This window comes from Saccopteryx leptura, chromosome X, assembly GCF_036850995.1.
Source record: "Saccopteryx leptura isolate mSacLep1 chromosome X, mSacLep1_pri_phased_curated, whole genome shotgun sequence".
Lineage (NCBI taxonomy): Eukaryota > Metazoa > Chordata > Mammalia > Chiroptera > Emballonuridae > Saccopteryx > Saccopteryx leptura.
In genome coordinates, this window is record NC_089516.1 from 96,596,126 (window position 1) to 96,603,964 (window position 7,839).

Below are 7,839 nucleotides of genomic sequence, written 5' to 3' on the forward strand. Positions count from 1 at the left end.
ATGTAGCCACCTGGTCCTAGACTTTTATTTTCAAGAAGGTTTTTTAATAGTTGTTTTTATTTCTTTTCTGCTTATGGGACTATTTAGATTTTCCTCTTCTTTGTGACTCAGTCTAGAAAGATTGTATATTTCTAGGAACTTATCTATTTCTTCTAGGTCAGTGGTAGTCAACATGGTCCCTACCGCCCACTAGTGGGCATTCCAGCTTTCATGGTGGGTGGTAGCAGAGTAAACAATATATAATTAAAAAGATAAATTAAACTATAGTAAGTTGTCTTATAAAAATTTATTCTGCCAAAATTAGCAAAAATCCGACATAAAGTACTTGGTAATTATTATCATATGCTTGAAATTGCAGTAACTCTGCTTTATAAATTTTACAAAGTAAAGTTACTTCCCTACTTTATAAATCACCATTATTGTGGAACCGGTGGGTGGTTAGAAAATTTTATACTAACAGGTATAAAAAGGTTGACTACCCCTGCTTTATATGTCAAAATGTTATTTTATTGTGCAGATATATCACATATTGTTTATTAGTCCCTGCTCATCAGGGGGTAAGGTGGTCCTCGGCTGGGGCACAGTGAGCATGCTCAGCAGCAGGACAAAGTGATGGCCCGCCACTGGTGGATGAACTTATTCAACTGCAGGGTACCTTGATCCGCGGCTAGAGCACTCTGAGCATGATCAAGAAAGTGGCCTCCTGGTGGGAGCTCCTTGACAAGTGCTCATACACAGAAGCCTGGCCAGCTCATTGTTAGCTCCTAAACACAGCGCATGGTCAACAGTAAGGTAAGTGGTCGATGGCCGCGTTGCTTCTGCTCATGCTCATTGGCGAGGTCGGGTAGGTCAATGGTCAGCACAAGAAATTATATATTATTGGGGTTTTTTGTATTAATATTCATGTTTTAGAACTTATTTATTTCTGGAGACATAGGAAGGGGGAAGAGAGAAGACGAGAGAGAGAAAGAGAAAGAGAAGGGATGGAGGAGCAGGAAGCATCAACTCCCATATGTGCCTTGACCCGGCAAGCCAGAAGATTTGAAAGGGCAATCTCAGTGTTCCTAGTTGATGCTTTATGGACTGCACCACCACAGGTAGGAAAATGATTTAAATCTTATATAAAACTTAACTTTTATGCTACACACCTCTAACTGATATAATGTTAAATCTCAACTGTACCTGAAAAATATACATTAAATGAAGACATTTTTAAGGTCTTACCATGTTGTAGCATGTATCAGTTTGTTCCTTTATATGTGTAGATTTTTTTTTTTATTGTACAGCTATATGACCTTTTGTTTATTCCTTCATGCTCATCAGGGGGTGCGGCGGTCTTTAGCTCTGGCACACTGTGCGTGCTAAGCAGCGGGGCCAGACAGTGCCAGCCTGTGGTCAAGGCACATGTTCGAATGCCGGGTCGGGTGATTCACGGCTATAGCACATTGAGCATGCTCCATTGCGTGGCCAGCAGGTTGGCCGACGGAGGACACTGCGTCTGCTCTGTAAGCAGGACGGGTTGTTCGGTGTCCGCTGGCCACTGAGCTTGTTCGCTGGGTTTGGGTGGTCGGGGTCCAGTGGTTGTTGCACATGCTCTGCAGAGAAGTAGGTTGTTGTGCGCCTAGGGCACACTGAGCATGCTCAGGAGAGTGGCCTGGTAGTTGGTGTCCAGTTGCCACTGCCCGTACTCTACAGCGGGGTCTGTGGTTGACGACCTGTGATCCCTGCGCAGTTTCAGCAGGTCGGGTGAGCCAATAGTCAGCGCAACAATTTTTCTTTTTTGTTGTTGTTATTGTTTTGGTACATTACTTTTCATTTTTTAGATCGTAGTAATTTCTAGGGAGATAGGAAGAAGGAGAGAGAGAAAAAGAGAAAGAGAGAGAGGAATTCAAGTGAAGGGGGAGCGGGAAGCATCAACTCATCTGTGCCTTGACCGGGCAAGCCAGAAGTCTTGAAGCAGCGACCTCAGCATTCCAGATCAATGCTTTATCCAAAGTGTCACCACAGGTAGCGCAATTATTTAAAACTTAGATAAAAAAGATATTAGAAAGTCAAATGCAGTTAAACACTATACATTAAATAGGTTTTTTAAGGTTTAAACATGTTGTAGCATGTGTCACTTTGTTCCTTTCTGGATTGTTGAATTTGATATCATATATTCTTTCATGGTATTCCAGTATGATCCTTTGTATGATATATCCATGTCTGTGGTAATTTCTCCTTTTTTGTTTTGGATTTTGTTTATATGACACTTTTCTTTATTTTCCTTAGTGAGTCTAGTCAGGGGTTTGTCAATTTTATTGATCTTTTGAAAGAACCAGCTCTTTGTTGTTTTAATTTTTTCTATAGTTTTTGTTGTTGTTGTGTTGTTTTTCTCTATTTCATGTTGTTATGCTCTAATTTTTACCATTTTTTTTCCTCTGCTGACTTCAGGTTGCCTTTGTTCTTCTTTTTTCAGTTTTTTAGATGTGATGTTAGGTTGTTTACTTGGGATATCTCTTGTTTGGTGATATAAGCCTATAATTTTATAAACTCTCCACTTATTACTGTCTTCACTCCATCCAAGAAATTTTGATATGTCATGTTGTCATTCTCATTTATCTGTATATATCTTTTGACCTCTACTTTTATTTGTTCTTTGATCCAGTCATTTATTAGAAGTGGGTTGTGCAATTTCCACATTTTTGTGGGTTTCTTTACTTTTATTTGAAGTTTAATTTTAATTTCTAAGATTTATGGTCAGAAAATATGCTTGATATAATGTCAATCTTGAATTTGTTGATATTATTTTTGTAGCCCAACATATGGTCTATTCTTGAGAATGTTTTATGCACCCTGAAAAAGAATATGTAATCTGATGTTCTAATGGTAAAATGTCCTATATATGTTTATTATGGCCATTTGATCTACTGTGTCATTTAAAACTGATATGTCTTTATTGATTTTCTGTTTGGATGATCTGTCTACACCCGTCAGTGGTGTGTTGAGATCCCCAAGTATGGTTGTGTTTTTGTTGGCTTGTATTTTAAGATCCTATAGCAGATATCTTATATATTTTGGTGTTCCTTGATTTGGTGCATATATATTAAAAAGTATTATATCTTCTTAACACAATGTCCCCTTTATCATTATGAAATGTCCATCTTTGTCTTTTCTTACCTTTGTTGTCTTGATGTCAGCTTTGTCAGATATGACTATGGCTACACTTGCTTTTCTTTGGGTATTATTTGTTTGGAGAATTGTTTTCCAACCTTTCCCTTAAACTACTTTTGTCCTTGCAGCTTAGGCGCATTTCCCAAAGACAGTATACAGTTGGGTTTTGCTTTTTGATCCACCTGCTACTCTGTGCCTCTTTATTAATGAGTTCAGTTCATTTATATTTAGAGTAATTATTGACTCTTGAGGATTTTCTATAGCAATTTTATGTTTTGTTTAATGGTAGCCCTGTTTCTTCTTTTTTTTAAGCTATGTATTTCAGTTGTGGCTTTTTTGTGGGTGGTTATCATTAGGTTATTAAGAGAAAAATTTTTATATGTACAATAGTCCTCTGTCTTATGAACGCTTCTGCACTCCATCCTCCATTGATACTGTAGATATTTATCCTCCTCCCTTTTATGTTATTGTTGTTATAGATTATCCTTGTTTTCACTATATCTTTGTTGAAGATTTTACTTGTAATTTTGGGGGGTTTCTTGTTTCATTTTGTTTGTTTCTTTTTGTGAGAGGAGAGAATGTGTGTGAAGAAGAGAAGGAAAGACAGAAACAGATAGGAAGGGAGAGAGATAAGAAGCATCAACTTTTGTTGTTGTGGCACCTTAGTTGCTCACTGATTGCTTTTCATATGTGACTTGACCAGAGGACTCCAGCTGAGACAGTGACCCTTTGTTTAAACCACCAACCTTTGAGTTTAAACCAGTGACCTTGGGTTTCAAGCCAGCTACCTTTGGGCTAAAGCCAGCAACCATGATATCATGTCTATGATCCCACACTTAAGCTGGTGACCCAGCACTCAAGCTGGTGAGCCCATGTTCAAGCTGGATGAGTGACCAGCTCAAGCCAGTGACCTTAGGGTTTTGAACCTGAGTCCTCAGCATCCCAGGTCAATGTTCTGTCCACTGTGCCACTGCTTGATCAGGCTGCAATTTTTAATTGTTTTGTTTTATGTATCTGGTTGAATAATCCCCTTGAGTATTTCCTGCATTGTGGGTTTTCTGATGATAAATTCCCTCAGCTTCTATATGTCTACAGAATTTGTTATTTCCACTTCATATCTGAAATGAAACTGATGGATGGAGAATTTTTGGCTGGTAATTTCTTTCTTTCAGTGCTTTGAATGTTTGGGTTCACTCTCTTCTGGCTTGTAAAGTTTCCACTCAGAAGTCTTATGATTACTAATGGGCCTTTCTTTATATGTTATGGTCTCCTTTTCTATACTTATCTTGAGGATTTTTTCTCTGTCATTGATTTTTGAAAATTTTATTATGATGTGCCTTGCATAAGGTCTGTTTGGGCTGAGGTAATTCAACATTCTGTTTGCCTCTTGGATTCAAGTGTCTAACTCTTTTCATAACTTGGGAAGTTCTCATCAATTATTTTTGAATAACCTCTCCCTTCCTTTCTCTCTCTCTTATTCTTCTGTTATACACATTATTCTTAAATTGCTTTTTTTTCTGATGGAGTTAGACAATTCTTGCAGAACTCTCTCATTTTTTTAAATTCCTAAGTCTCTATCTTCTCTTTGTAAAGTCATCAGTTACCTGTCCCCAATGTCACTGATTCTCTCTTCTATCAGCCTTGTTCTATTAGCTAAACTTGCTACCTCATTTTTCAGTTCATGTATTGAGTTCTTCATTTCTTTTTGGTTCTTTTGTAAAGTTTTAATCTTTTTGGTAAGGTATTCTTTTTGTTCATTAATTTGGTTTTAGAGTTCATTAAATTGCCTATCAGTGTTTTCTCATATCTTATTGAGTACTTTCAGAACATCAATTTTGAATTCTTTATGGTTAAACTCCAAGGTTTCCATGTGTTTGAGATTGCTTTCTGGAGATTTTTCATTTTCTTTCTGAACTACATCTCTGTCTTCTGTAGCCATGGTATTCAATTTCTTGATGCCATTTGAGAGTGATATTGTTAAAAACTCTAACAAAAAAGTAGTTTTAGACCATTCAGTGCATGGTTCTTTTAAGCAAGCCTGTGAGACAGTGGAGTTGTTAATCTACATTATAGGTGTAATATTTGTTGAAATTTCAAAGGGAGAGCTCAAGGGTATCTCTCATGTCACCATTATTCTGACCTCCAATTTCAGCAATTTTCAAGAGGAACTTGGACTTTCAAATTTTTCATTTTGAGTTTTTAAAATATCTTTGGTGAATTTTCATATAAATTTTTATGAAGAACACAAATTTTGACCCATATGAAATACCTCTACAAATGCTTTCCAAAGCTTTCCCTTGATTTTTAACTTGTCTGCTATTATTGTAGCTCCACTTATATTGTTTGTTTTTGCTTTTAATTAGGACTAATTATTATTTTTATATATCACATCATGTTTTTGAAAAGTAATATTTAGGAACATAGTTGTACTTTCTTATGAAAATATAATGAACAATATAAAGTAGAGTGCTACCTTGAGATACAAATTTAATTCATTCTGTAACTGAGCTCGTAAGTCAGTCAACTCAATATATCAAACTGCTGATACTGGACCCATGTGCCAACGTGCCAACTAGTGGCAGCTTTCTGAATCACAACTCTTATCTCAGAATTTGGCTCGGATCTTGAACAAAAAATACAGACCAAGTCACAGCTCATATCTCAAAAAAATTTTTTTTTGTATGTTGGTTTGTTCACATATCAAGGTACCACTGTATTGGAATACTAAATTTGAAAATCATCATTTTCTAGAGTGATGTTCCTGTTTCCTCTTTTCAAATAAAGTTCACATTACCAGTTTTCAAAATAGTATCTAAGACATTTTTTCCTAATAGCTCACATAGTTTTTTGTTCCAGGAAAAACTATGTAGAATGGTATTCTAAGCATATGGTGTGATTTACTAAATTATACAATATTGGGTATATTGGTCTGCAACTTGATTTTTTCTTAATACTTTCTATATTAATATTTTTAATTTGTCTAACTTTTTAAATAGCTACACAATTTTCTAATTTATTCTGATACAATAAGAAGAAATAAAAACATATCTCATCACACCTTGCTCTTTTTATCATGGTTTTATGACAGAATAATAGTCAATTAATAATACTTTGAAAATGGTCACTATTTACTTACCAATTAGTGCAACAGAAATATTGAATTATCTAAGTAAAGGTCTTTCTTGAAATTTTGAAATTTTGGAGTTCTTAGCTTTAAAAATAGAGGAAGTTAGGATTGGTTTTGTAACCCAAACTTAATGAATAATTTATTTATAAGAGTGAAGAATTTGGAAATCTCACCATTGATTTGTTCACAAGATATATAAGGCAAAATAGCTTCTTTAAAATGTTATTGGCCTTCAAAAGCAGAAGCAAGACAATTTTTCTTAAGGAGTAGACAATGAAAGCAGCAGAATTCAAGATGAAACTAAAAAGCAAATGGAGGGACATTATGTTAGTGAAAATGACAAAGTGAGAATCGTCAAAGCTCATAGATCCAGAAAAGCAATGAATCAGTGAAAAAAATCAATTACCCTTATGGGAGTTCTGGAAAGTCAAAATAGCTTCCAGAAAGCAGGGAAATATTTAACCTAGGGGGGAAAAAAACAATAAAATATCAGTAAGATCCTGACCAGATGGTGGCGCAGTGAATAGAGCATCAGACTGGGATGCAGAGGACCCAGGTTCAAAACTCCAAGGTTGTTAGCTTGAGTGTGGGCTCATCTGGCTTGAGTGCAGGCTCACCAGCTTGAGGGCAGGGTTGCTGGCTTGAGTGTGGGATCATAGATATGACCCCATGGTCACTGGATTGAATCCAGTGGTTGCTGCCTTGAGCAAGGGGTCACTAGCCCTTCTGTAGCTCCCTAGTTTTGTCACATATGAGAAAGCAATCAATGAACAACTAAAGTGTATCATTTTCTCCCTTCCTACCTGTCTATCCTTGCCTTTTCTTGCCTTTCCCTCTCTCTGCCTCTCTCTGTCTCTCTTGATAAAAACAAAATCAGTGAGATATCCTTATAGCATTTTAACTTACCATGGCCTTATTATTATAAGCTTCCTGAAGAAGTCCAAAGTTTGGATATAATAAAAAAAAATTTGTGAAGTCATGTTTCTTTAATATAGTCTCAGAACTCAAACAAACCATGTGCAATCAACTGACAGAAATCTTAATAATGATGTCTCAGCAAATAGTAAATGTCAATATACAGATAAAAAAATATAGAAAGGATCCAAATGGAAACTTTAAAGTTGAAAGGTATAAGGACTGAAATAAAAATGTGCTAGCATAGTTAAACAGCAAATTTTAGTAGGCAGAATAAAGATTAAAAGATAGGTATATTGAATTATCCAATATGAGGAGAAAGATGAAAGAAAGAAGAAATATTAACAGAGCCTAAGAGATCTGTAAGATACCATCAAGCAAATCAACATTTATAATGAAAAACTCAGAACGAGAGGAGAAAATTCAAGGAATGGAAATAAAAAATATGGCCTGATCAGGTGGTGGCTCAGTGGATAGAGCATTGGACTGGGATGTGGAGGACCCAGGTTTGAGACCGCAAGGTCGCCAGCTTGAGTGTGGACTCATCTGGTTTGAGCAAAGCTCACCAGCTTGGACCCAAGGTCGCTGGCTCAAGCAAGGGGTTACATGGTCTGCTGTAGCCCCACGGCCAAGGTACACATGAG